Source organism: Lygodium microphyllum, chromosome 25 (assembly GCF_053477565.2).
Source record: "Lygodium microphyllum isolate KBCC chromosome 25, Lygodium_microphyllum_v1.1.10, whole genome shotgun sequence".
In the NCBI taxonomy this organism is placed as follows: domain Eukaryota; kingdom Viridiplantae; phylum Streptophyta; class Polypodiopsida; order Schizaeales; family Lygodiaceae; genus Lygodium; species Lygodium microphyllum.
The window spans coordinates 133,139,748-133,152,028 of record NC_141159.1 but is presented as its reverse complement, the minus strand read 5'-3'; positions in this window follow the sequence as shown (position 1 = coordinate 133,152,028).

The window sequence follows — 12,281 nt, the reverse complement described above, 5'->3', positions numbered from 1 at the left end:
CACACAATATAGTATACACAAAGTATAGATAATATACAACATAAAGGAAAGTGGCCTGCTAAGTCAAATAGTGCGTTATTGGCTATACTAATCGACTGACGCTATAACTATGCCAGTTGTAGGTAGGTGCAACAAACAAAATATAATAAGTGATAAGTTAGTGGCCATGTGATGATCATAATGAGTACCGACATGCAAAGTGTAGATGTGCAGACCCATTTAGCTAGGTGGTTCATCATCAATATCCACACGTGTTGATCTTGCCATCTCAACATAGATCACCCATCCTAAACCAAATAGAAATCAACAAATTTTATAGATTTTCACCAAAAACTCTAGAATTCAATGATAGGAAAGTGGGTTTTTCATTCATAGGGTAGTGAATGTTTCTATTTTTGGTATTTTGATTTGTTCACGCTAAGAATCAATTCTTCTCATACCATTGGTCAATCCATGTCGATCCCTATCTCTCTTTCCCTCTCTCCCTCCCTCTCTTTCTCTATTCCTCTCTCTTTCCCTCTTTCTATCCCTCCCTCCCTCTTTGTCCCTCTATCCCTTCCTCCCTCTCCATCCCTTTCTCCCTCCCTCTCTCCCCCTCTTCTGTGTTTCTCTCCTTTCCTTCCTCTCCCTCTCTCCCTCTCTCCCGCTCTCCCCTTTTCTCTCTCTATTTCCTTCTCTCAATTTCTATCTCCATTTCTCTCTCCCTCCCTAGCTCACTCTCACTCTCTCTATTTCTCTCTCTCCTCCCCCTCTCTCCCCCTCTCTCTTTCTCTCCCTCCCCCTCTCTCTATTTCTGTCTTGCCCTCCCTCTCTCCCCATCTATTTCTCTCTCCCCTCTCTCTCCCTTGATCTCTCTCTCTCTCCTTCCCTCTCTCTTTTTTCTTTTTTTCTCTCTCTCCCATTCTTTCTCTCTTTATTTCTCTCTCCCTCACTGTATCTATTTCTCTCTCACACACACACTTGTGTTTGTCCCTCTCTATATTCCTCCCTCTCTCCTTCCCTCTCCCTCCCTCTCTCTCTCATTCTCTCTCTGTAAAAGGATAAACAAAGAGAGAATAGATGAAAGAGAGAAAAATAAAGTGACAAGAGAAGAATGCACTTCCCTCAAAGCTCAAAGAGGAAATTCTTCATGACATTCTTCTTCTTCTCCTTTGTGGCCTCCCTCCTCATCTTCTTTGCCTTCTTCCTGGGCATCTCCTCCTTCTTCACAGATGGCACCCCTTCACACACACACACACATTCTCTCTCTCTCTCTCTCTCTCTCTCTCTCTCTCTCTCTCTCTCTCTCTCTCTCTCTCTCTCTCTCTCTCTCTCTCTCTCTCTCTCTCTCTCTATCTCTCTTGCTTTTTTTTGTGCTCTCTCTTTCTTTCTTTCTTTCTTTTCTTTCTTCATGCTCATTGAAGGAAAATCTACTGTGTTCTGTGTTTGGCACTTCCCCCTAGTATGCCATCACTATTTGTGTGGATATCGACATTGGGAAGTGCATCTCTATCTCTGTCACTATTATCCTCAGTATTAGCATCGCTATATAGAGATATTAATATAGACAATAATAGCAATAGAGATAATGATGCTTAAAAAAAACATCACCAACCTCCATTTCTATGGCTCTAAACCCTTGTTGCGTTGATGTCTAATAGAAAGGTGAAAAATTAAATTTTTTTCCATGTGGATCATGGATTGAGACTTGTTAGCATAACAAGATTATAACGTGGCAAGATTTGGTAAGTGTAATTAATACATTTACCTCAAATTAATTTATCTTTTAGTGGGTTAGTTCATGGTTCTTCTACATGTGAGTAGACTAGGTGAGAGATAGTTGTAGGTTTTGTATATCAAGCCCTTGAAATAATAAGGATGTGTCCAATGGTTCCAAATTGATCTTGTAGAGAATAATTTCAAGTGAGCATTATGGATCAAGATTTTGGAAAAATGGTTGAGTTGGATGATGCCTTCATCTCTAAGTCTGAATGATTATTTTAGAGTATTCAAGATGAACATTGAAGTTGTCTTGAAAGCTATCTTGATCATCGTAGTATTCCATGGAGTACATTCAGCTTGTTACTCTTCATTGGGATTATTAAAGAGGTATTCCTATTCATTATTTAATGTCTCTTGATATCGAATTGCTAAGACATTATCCATTTGTTAAGAAAGACTCAATCCTTAGACCTCAATCTAGAGTGCACTTTTTGTTATAATTACTTTGAATGAGTGAATTGAAAGGCCTCTTTAATAAGCGTACATGTTGGAATTTTACAAGAATGGAATGTCCATGAAATTTTGAATCTAAATCTCCAATCTCTAATTATTTCCCTTTTTGAAAATCCAATAAAGAGAGTAAGTGTATATGATGAATGAATGAGTCATTGATCAAAGGCATACTCTCTATCTCAAGCTTCCATTCTCATTCATCCATTTTCCAAATCAAAGATATGATTTACAAATTGACAACAAAAATTTCTCAATTGGTTGTACTCTTAGTAATAGAGAAGGAAAACAAAGAATTATCTCAAGCTTCCATGAAAAGGAAACTATTTCAATCATTGAACACTCACTCACAACAAGGCATTATTGGTAGGAGAGATATACCAAACAATGAATATGAAGATAGGGAACCCTTTCAAAGAAGGGAAGAGCAATTTGGAGGCATTCATAGTATGAATTCTCAAGGACCAAGCAGCCAAGCACCTATGGGTAGATTTGGATCGTTTTAAAAGAAGCTTCTTAAATAATTGAGACAAAGTTGGTGCATTTTATGATCAATAAAAAAGTGCTCAAACATACTTAAGTGTGAGAGAATTTCAAGATAAAATAGTTCTTTCAAAGCACAACAAAAAGTCACCATTACTATCTAAGTTGGAATAATAGGCCACCAAGCTTAAGTCCTACTGTAATATCTACCCAAGGATGGATGAGGAAAATATACATTTTGCAACTCTTAATTTGGAAGGATTTGAACACATGGTGGAGATATGTAAAAAGATGAAATTATCTAATAAATGGTTTGGAAGATTTTATAGCTCAAGTGGTTCAAATTTTTGTCTCTCTATCGAGGAAGAATAATCAACAAGAGGGTAGTATACCCTAGAGTAAAGAAGCCTTTACATGGTAAGGAGGTACACAAAACAATTCTTGAACCTAATCATAAATGTGAAGAGTGTAAGTGAAAAAGTAATGATATATAAGTATATTTATTTCCTAGGGCCTAGATTGTTGGTGGATGCCATGGCACATAATTCTTGGGGGGTGCACCTATAAGAAAACTTTTATATAATGTGTGTTCAATGGGTATTAAGAAATAACCTTTCTTTATATGCTACAATGTTATAAAATGACCCCTTTTACTTTATAAACTTACATATTCTTTTTGAATTGTAAGTAGAAAATACTTTGTATAAATATAATCCTATAAATTTTACTAAATAAAATACCCTTTCTTTTAAAATTACATGGTATCTTACATGTTCTATAAGGTGCACCCCCTAGGACATAACTCCACCACCCTTCTCAAAGAAATTGAGCTTATTAAGAGATATGCATGCAAATATAGGAGGAATATTAATGTCTAGTAGCCTTATGGATAGGTAAGGACCATTTTAAAATAGAGGTAATATGGGGAAGATTTTAGTGCATCCAACATATCTACTACTAGCCTAAGAGTACCTACATACACTCCACTCAATGTGCCAAAAGAAATTCTAGGGCTAGATTTAGCCCTAGAATAGCCAAGAATTTCTTCATCTCAAGACAATGAAAAGTTCATACCAAAGGATATAATCAAAGAAAGGAAGGAAAAGGGGTTATGTGTTAAGTGTAGAAAGAAGTTTACACCTAATCATGTAAGAAAATGTATCCATAAGAAAGGTAAATTGAATAGTATGCTTATTTTTGAAGAGTTGGATGATAACCATAGTAAAGTTAAAGACCATGAGGATGTAAATCACCAATACAAGTTTTATGATCCAATGATAGATTTTCTTTTGACCTACGTGGTAAAATAACCTTTGATCAAAGTGAAAAAGAGTATGACATGCCATTCGTATTGTAGCCCATTCCATCTCCATGCATGCTTCACATGTTCAAGGAGCTCAATCTTAGAATTTAGGGAAATATTCATGGAAAATTTGTTTATATCTTGGTTTGTAGTGGGAGTGGGAGTACAAAAAGTTTTCATAGCCCATCAAAGTGCAAGTAGAAAATGGGGATGAGAAAATAAGCACCCAAGCTCAAAAAGTTTCTTTATATGATTGAAAAGTATGTGGTGATGGTGGATTTAATAGCATTGGAAATGAATCCCATTGATGTTGCTTTGGGTTGTAATTAGCTTCAAACATTTGATAAAATTACTATGGAGTCCTTGCAACCATACATAGAATTTATGAGAGAAGGACAACTAATATATCTTGAGGGAGTCCAAAATAGAGAAACAGCCAACCAACTCAAAAAGGAGTTCAAGAAGAGGTCCCAAATATTTGTCTTATATCTCAACAAATAACATGGAGATAGATTCAAGAATTTATCAAAGGAATCAATTGTCATTACAGAATTATTGGAGGAGTGCAAATATCTATTTCAAGTACTAATAACCTTCCTCCTAAGAGATTATTTTACCATCCTATAGAGTTAGAGTCTAACTCAAAGATAATCAATGAACCTCCCTATGGACTCTTAAAATTGGTTCTTGAAGAATTAGACATGGTTGCATGCCACACAGGTATCTACATAGGACTTATGGGTAAGGCACAGGCACCTAATAAGGGAGAAAGTGTCCAATAAGATAAATGATTTCCTAGGAATGTGATTCATAGAGCCAAGTTCTTTATCATACACCTCATTGATATTATTGGTAAAGAAGAAAGATGGTATGTTTTAGATGTGCATTAATTATTGGTTTCTAAATAAGATTAGATAAAAAATAGGTATCCCATTTTAAGATTTGATGATTTATTGGATGAGTTGAAGGGATCCAAATACTTCACAAAGGTAGACTTGAGATTGAAATTAGAAAGAGATGGTGAAATCAAGATGTCTTTTAGAACTGATCGAGGTCTCTACCATTTCCTTGTTATGCCATTTCTATTAACTAGTGCTTGAGATATCTTTCAAAGATTAATGAGCAAGATTTTGCATCCCTTCCTCTTCAAGTTTGTGCTAGTGTTCTTTGATGGCATCCTCATTTATAGTAGGTCATTAAAGGATCATCTTATGCACATAAGGAGGCTGTTTAACATATAAAGAGAGGTTCATCCTTTTGCTATGGAGAGCAAGTGCTCATTCATGCAAATGGAAGTCAAGTACTTAGGGCAAATCATTAGGAAAGAAGGCATTAAGGCTAACCCAAAGAAAGTACAATGTATCAAAGAGAGGGAAACATTGGCCAATACTTCTCCCCATGTCAGCTAGAACCCTTCATTTTAACATAAATAGAATATTTCAAAGAGCTACCATCGATGATGAAGAGCGTTTGATCTAGTACATGCTTGAGAGTATCATAAAGTAAGTGAAAAGAAGCCTAGATCTCAATCTATTTGACAATATTTGATCAAGTAGCATGGTCTACAACTTGTGAGGCTTCATGTATGCTAGCAATCATTTTAAAGATCTAAATGGATGTATTATAGGTTGTACTTCATTCTAGGATCCAAATCCAATCCATTCTATGCACATCTTTTAGGATTATTAGATTCTTCTAATGCTCAAAATATAGTACCCTATTCATCTCCACTACTTGGAGAAATTTATAGTAAGTCCTTCATATTTGTTTTTTAGGGTGAAAACCTTTGCATAGGGATAGATTGTAATGAAGGGAAAAATATAATATTATTTTAATGATAAGTAGAATATAGCAACTATGATGACATAAGTATATAGGATGTAAGAGACTTATTTTTTTCATTAGTTAGCATTATACAAAGTCTCTTTCATCTTATGAAGCTTTCTTTGTTAAAAATCAAGCTCCACCCGCCGTCAGTTTGTCTTAGTGTGTAACCAACATCTGTGACAACTACTATGTACAGCTGTCTCCATGTGACTACCTTAAATAAGTCGGGTTAGTAGTTAGTCAGTGACTTGACTAGAGTTAGTTAGTCTCTAGTTTACTTTACATTGTATTGTGTGGTGGTGTGTCATTCTGAATAATGAAGAAAAGACTTTGAGAGTCTGAAGGCTCATGGATATGGTGTTTCCCTGTCTCACTCTCTCTCATATTTGAACATGGTATCAGAGCATCCACAAGACTGGGCTCTGTGGAGTAGAGCACTGTAGAAGAAGACTTCAAGACTGACCTGAAGGGCTGGAAAAAGAAGAGGACTGACTGTCATTTTCACTATTTTGGTCACACAGAGGTATGCATTGTTGAAGGAGAGTAGCCATTGGTCAAGAAGCTGTTGGAGATCCTACTGGAGCATCTGAAAGGCTCTATTGAGCCTATGCAAGCCTTGTATAGGCTTAGATCAGCCATTGTATACAGCAACAACCCCTGTTGAATCAGTGTGAACTGCACCTGTTGAGCTGGATGAACTGCAACCTGTCAAACATCAATGGGGCACTTGGACAAAACTCATAAGGCATGTATGCTCACTCTTGAAGGTATTTGAACAGTACAAGAGGTAAATGCTTGTGTGGGAGCTCTGTTATGAGCTGGAGTAATAGACATAGATCTATAATCAGTTCTGAACTGCTGTGAACATGAATGGACAGCATGCATTCAATCATTATTGACATACAAGAGCCTTGTACTACACTCAGAAGGCATCTTTGAAGCACAAGAATGTGTCAAAGCATGCATACATTGGATCAAATGTCTTGGAGCTGAGATTTCTTGCTCGGAACACTCTGATTTGAAAATCATTGATAGGCTGAAAACTGTCATACACAGTGAATAGCAAGCATTGTATCTTGCTGAAGCAATACATGTCACCTTGGAGCTTCTATCACCTATATGAACTGACATATGCATGTTGAATGTAGGGAGGATTGTGGAAAGCATTGGATGTTGCTGAATACTCAGATCTGGACCTGAAATAATTGCTTTGACAATGCTTGGGCTGGTTATGAACAGCCATGTATTCCTTGACAGTGATTAATGAAGATAGGTTATCTATGCCCACCCAAATGCTCATATATTGAACCCATCACTTCAAAGTGAATGTATGACATGATTTGAAGAATTTTTGGAGCTGCTTAAAGCTTGTTATGCTGATTTTTGGTTGACTACAACTTGCAACCTACAACCAAACTAGTTGACATTTGTACTTGCTAGTTATGCACTGCTTTGTGCTTCTATGCCTATGTATGGCTTGACACATGTACTAGTAGCCATCTGGGAAGTCTTGGGACATGTATGACATGTATGCATGTTGTTTTTGGACTTGAAATTGTTGCTGGTTATACACAGTTTACAGTTTTCAAACTGCATCTTTGGTCCCTGGTAGTGAGGTTGCAGGAGTTTTAACTGAAGCAAATACATAGCATATGTATTGACCGTTTTACCTACGGGTTAGATCATTTGTTTTGGGATTTTTTTCGGTTATCAGTGGGCTGAAATACCCTGGTTTTTTACTACAATTAGTTGTAGAAAAATGTCGTAAACTGTTGTGGACTGAACTTGGTCAGTCATACTTATTGGTTTGCAGGTAGTTAAACATCTGACAGACAGTCTATTGCATCATGGCTAATGCACATGTGACTGATAATATCACCCAAATATTTGGAGAGAAGTTAGACAACAAGAACTTTGCATTATGGAAATTCAGAATGAAGAACTTTCTAGTTGGCAGGGGTTATTGGGATCTATGTACAGGAGATGAGGCTGCTCTTGAATTGCCTACAATGAATCCAACTAATGAACATAAAAGAGCTCATAGGCTATGGAATGAGAGAGCATGCAAGGTGCTGCATTGGTTTTCTCTATGTATATCTGATGCTATGGTAATTCAAATCATTGGATGTGAGACTCCGAAGGATGCTTGGGACATACTGATGAATATTTATGGAACCATGAAACATGCACGAAAGATCTAGTTGAAACAGCAGTTCAACAACATGTCTAGGAATGGCAGGAGCATCCAGGTGTATACCACGGAGATTAAGACCATAGCTGATCAACTTGCTACCATTGGCTCAAGTGTATCAAAAGATGATATGATTGCTGTTGCCTTGAATGGATTAGGGAAAGAGTACAAAGCTTTTGACACATCCATTTCTGTTAGAGAAGAGCCCCCTACCTGGGAAGAGCTAGTTGCTTTGCTGCTACATGAGGAGGTCAAGCTTGGTTTGAATACAGGTTCCAGTGTATCTCAGAGTAGAGACACTGTGTTATACTCTAGCCAGTGTGGTAGAGGACTTAGAGGTTGTGGTTCATTTCGAGGTCGTGGTGACACTAGTAATGCTTATGGACAGCAGCAACAGCAGGGTGATTGGCATGGTGCAAATACACAAGGCAAGCGTGGATCTGGCGGGTTTAGAGGTAGGGGGAGATCACCCTGAGGTAGAGGTGGTGGATCTGGTTCATGGTAGTCATCTGATTAGTCCAACAGGGACAAGGATTGCCATTATTGTGGCAAGTATGGGCACATTGCAAAGGATTGCTACAATAAGTAGGGAGATATCAAAGCAAAGGGCAGACAACATGGGCACTATGCATCTTCCAGTGGTGATCATGATGAGCAAGTTGATAGACTATTTGCCATGCAGCATGTATCCAAAAATGCATCAAGACATAATAGAGATGATAGATGGTACATTGACTCTGGAGCGTCGAACCACATGACACCACATGGAGAGTGGTTTGATGAGATGGTTGCAGGTACACATGGTCATGTATGTATTGGGGATGACACCCAACATGACATAAAGCATAAAGGGATTGTTCCTCTCATGATGCCTGATGGCAAGAAGAAAGGCCTGCATGATGTATTACATGTACCGACCATAACAAAGAATCTTTTGTCTGTGGGTCAAATGGCAGAACAGAATCTGCAAGTAAGATTTAACAAAGATGGATGTTTCATTGAGGAGTATGGAAATGGCTGCAAGCTAATTGCCAAGGGAAAAAGAGATGGCAGGATGTTTACTTTGGATGCAACCATTCCGGGACTTAAGGCAGCCATGTTTGCTCATGATGAGAGTGCCATTCGGGATGTAGAGATTTGGCACAAGCGGATTGGACATGTCAATGTACAAAAGCTGAAATCTATGCAGCAGAAGGAAGTAGTACTTGGATTACCTAAATTCAAGTATAATGACTTTGGTCATGTATGCCCTACAAGTCAGTTTGGGAAGTAGGCACGGTTTTCGTTCATGAGACATGTAAAAAACAGCACTAGGCCTTTACAGTTGGTGCACTCTGATGTCTGGGGTCCTTCACATAATGCTTCATTTGGAGGTGCACGGTATTATGTCTCATTTATCGATGATTTCAGTAGGTACACTTGGCTTTATATTTTGAAGCATAAAGATGATGTGTTTGATGCATTCAAAGATTTCAAGAAGCATGCAAAGAATGAGTTGGGTTGCTACATATCATGTTTGAGATCAAATGGAGGAGGTGAATATGTCTCTAATTACTTTGACAGGTATCTTGCTAAATATGGGATTAGAAGACAGCTTACTTGCAGCTATACACCGTAGCAAAACGGTGTTGCAGAGAGAAAAAACAGGGTCCTGATGGAATCAGCTGGAGCTATGCTGAATGAGAAATGTCTGCCAAATGGTTATTGGGCTAAAGTAGTGATGACTGCTGTCTATGTACTGAATCAAACCCCTACAACAGGGATTCATGATGTCACTCCATATGAGAGGCTGTATGGTCATAAACCTGATATTTTGCACTTGAAGGTATTTGGTAGCATTGCATATGTGCATATACCAGATGAAAAGAGGAAGAAATTGGATCCTAAGGTAGTGAAGAGTGTGTTTCTGGGATATGCACAGGACAAAGTCATAGTTCTGTAAGGTTGCCACCCATGGCCTTTGCTTAGGAGTCGAAGTAGGCTGAGTCAAGAAGTACTGGAGGACTCGGTGATCGCTTTTGACTTGGAAGCGGTTGCCATACAAATAGTGGTGCCATTTCTTGATGGCATGGAGAATGGCCAATATCTCTTGGTCATTTACATTCATTTGCATCTCCTTCTCATCAAGCTTGCGGCTTTCAAATGCAATCAGACCATGCTCTTGCAACAATACTGCACCAATACCCCAACCACTAGCATCTCCAACAACTCCTTGATTTGCTTTGCAACCTCTTCACGCTCACACTTGGAGAGTCTATAGGGGGGTTTGTTCATTGGCTTGGAATGGGGCTCTAGGTCAAGTGGGTGGTCCACTTGTCTCTTGGGAGGGAGGGATGTAGGCATCTGAAATAAGTCATTGTATTCCTCAAGTAAGGCCTGCAAGACAGAATCATGAGATACTGCGGAGGGCTAATCAGAATTGTCCTTATTTAATTGCAAAATAAAGATTTGTGAGCATTTCTCAAACTCCCATTTGCATTGCTTTGCTGTAATGAACTGAAAATCAACATGATCTTGAACTCCCTCTAGGTGGATAAGCTGTCCATGCATCATAAATTCCATGTAAAGCTTAGAGAAGTCCATAGCAATTTTCCCCAATTGTTTCAGCCAATCACAACCCAAGACAACATCAATGGGGCCCATATCTAGGGCAATCAGATCAACTATTCCCACATAATTTTCAGCCAGGTATAAGGGAACTGCAGGACATACATGTATGTTGATTTCTTCTTCTCCATTTGCTACTTGGACCTTCAAGGGGTGTTGTAATGCCATGTGGGTACATTTCAACCATTCAATGGCTGATTTATTGACAAAACTGTGAGTGCTTCCACTATCCACAAGAATGAAAACATGCTTTCCATTGATACTGCCTTGAATGCAAAGGGTACTGGGGTTGCAAGTACCCGTCCAAGCATCCAAGGAGATCGAGTAAAGGGAAGTGGGAGGTAGGTGGGATGTTAAATCAACAAGCATTGCCCGGGTCAAAGGGAATCCCATCCTCGGGGTCATAGAATTGCTCATGATCAACATCCTCCGGGGACTCAGCTTGGTTAATGGGTAGGTTATCCTCCTTAGTGTGCCAATCCTCCATGACATACATGCTATGAACTTTGACCTTAGCTGTCTTGTATAGACATTTGGAGGCATGATCAGCAGTGTACTTATCTCCACACTTAAAGCATAGGCCCTTTTCTTTCCGTTCCTTCACAACATGTGGAGAGATGAACCGTTGACTACTGGATCCATGGGAAGATGATGCAGTGGACTGTTTATTTTCAGCATATCTATTTTCAGCATTCGAGCCCGATGCTGTCCCAAAAGTGCCCATTTTCCTTTCAGCATGGAAGGCAGGGTAGGTGGGTACTTTGGGGCTGTTATTAGGCATAGAAGTGCCTCGAAAACCACCTCCGTATGGGGCTGATCGTGAAGGAATGCAGGGAGGTCCAACACCTTGCTGAAAATGCTCATTCTTATGGTACTTTCTTGCATATCTCTCAGCCAATTCGATTGCATCAAATAGTGTGGTAGGTTTTTGGGCCATGACATTAGTCGATAGACTCGGTTCCAACCCATAGATGTACTTGTGCAATTTAGCACCGTCACTAATGCTCTCCACATACATGGTCAAGTTCATGAACTAATTTTTATAGTCATGTACAGTGAGGTTACGTTGGTCAAGAGTGTATCATCATCTTGCCAACCGTTCTTTTTCCCCACAGAGGACACAAAAACTTGGACCATATGCATTTTGAAATCTTCCCAATCAATGAACTGCTGATTCTCCCAATTGATATAGCACCACCAAGTGTGGGAAAAATCTTCCAAGTGGAGAGAGGCAAAAAGTATTTTTTGATCATGAGTGCAGGGGTAGATGTTGAAGTAGGACTCCAACTTGGACGTCCATTCTTCCAGGTCAGATGGTAAGGGGGATTGCTGATGCCAGGAGGCATATTCCACGGTGGATTCCGTGCCACGGTGGATTCCGTGAGGTTTTACGGTGGATTCCATAAACTTAGATGACCGGGGCTCATACACAAAGAGGATTCTTTGTGCGAGAAGTTGATGGGGACGCCTGTCCTTTTCGGGCGTTTCATTAATTTAGTGTGTACATGGGTGATTCCATAGCGGGTGATTCCGCAAAATGCATATTAAATTAATAAACGTTTATGAGTTTAGAGTGCGCACTCGTAATAAATTAAGGTTAGGATTTATTTCTAACCAGTTGATTTATTTATGTAGATGAAGACTGCTAGGTATTCACTT